Here is a 1,351-nt window from a genome sequence, read left to right as displayed (position 1 = left end):
CCATGGATGCCCATGCATAGGCGGATTATCCTCTCCAGCTGCAGTGACTGCCGCTTGTGCCCGGCCCTGCATGGAAGCGGCCTCTGGCTCCAGGACTAACCAGCCTCACTACCACTCCCAGCGCTGCGGCCTCGCCTACAGGCGCCCCTGTGCCCCGAGTCGCCCGCGCCCCAACTCCCCCAACGGGGTGGTTGCTGCCGGGCCCCCGCGGCTGCCCGCCTCCATGCTGAAGTTCAAGCCCAAACAGACGCGGATGTTATGACCAGGAGGGCTTCAAGAAGTGGCTGGCCCTGCCTGTCCCTCCGGAGCGCAGCGCGCAGGAGGATGACGTGCTCCTCTTGAGCATCAGCCAATACCCGGACCAGTGGATTGTCCCCGGAGGAGGAATGGAGCCAGAGGAGGAGCCTGGCAGGGCTGTCTTGAGGGAGGTTTATGAAGAGGCTAGAGTCAAAGGAAAATTAGGCAGACTCCCGGACATATTTGAGCAGAACCAAGACCGAAAGCATACAACATATGTTTATGTTCTTACTGTCACTGAAATATTAGAAGATTGGGAAGATTTTGTTAATATAGGAAGGAAGAGAGAGTGGTTCAAAGTAGAAGATGCCATCAAAGTTGTCCAGTGTCAGGAGCCTGTACATGCAGAGTATCTGGGAAAACCTAAAGCTGGGTCTTTCTCCAACCAATGGAGAATCCGCAGTCCCTCCCTTCCAGATAATACCTTGTTTGTGACTACCGCACCGACCTCTGGGTTGACATCCAGTATAAGATAGAACTGGAAGGAACTCCCATGTGCAGTTTTACGGGGAGAGGTCTCTTTATTTTCCTCGGCAAACATCTGCATGACACTTGCAAACTGTCTGAATTTGCCATGCAGGATTTTCAAACAATTTTACATGTTTACATGTTTTTCAGACATTTTCAAATCTTTAAAAAAACAAGTGTAAAATATTTTAATAAGCCAAATCCATGTGGAATTTTGTTAGATGCCTTAAATGTGCCCCCACCACCCCCCATTTAGTTGTCATTTTTTTCCACAGCTTTTTATTCAGTTTTTTTGTCCATTTGACGTCAGGCTGTGGTTTTTGTCAGATCAGCTTACTTGGGTAAATATCTTCTCTCTAAATTATTTTCTCATCACAGGATTAACATAGTCAACAAATTCTTCTGTTGTGTAAATTTACAAAAATAATTCTTGATATTAAAGAAATCTATCAATCCAAAAACTTGTTTCAGAGGATAACAATTTCTAAATTCCAGATTTGGACTCTTTCTGTATAGTTCAATAACTATTTTGACAAAGGACTTAATTTGCTATTTTCAGGAATTTGTCAACTCATTTGTCTAAATT

At 45.6% G+C, this 1,351-nt stretch overlaps 1 pseudogene; it reads left to right on the top strand.

Moving 5' to 3' along the window:
• Positions 1–223: 223 nt before the first annotated feature.
• LOC114223829 (diphosphoinositol polyphosphate phosphohydrolase NUDT4B pseudogene) lies at positions 224–773 on the top strand (annotated as a pseudogene).
• Positions 774–1,351: the final 578 nt, after the last annotated feature.

The sequence above is a fragment of the Eumetopias jubatus genome, unplaced genomic scaffold (assembly GCF_037043125.1).
Source record: "Eumetopias jubatus isolate StellerSeaLion01/CBP00866 unplaced genomic scaffold, mEumJub1_p1.0 scaffold_7, whole genome shotgun sequence".
Taxonomy (NCBI): Eukaryota; Metazoa; Chordata; class Mammalia; order Carnivora; family Otariidae; genus Eumetopias; species Eumetopias jubatus.
Note: the sequence above shows the minus strand (reverse complement) of the source record. Positions and strands in the feature narration are given on the sequence as shown.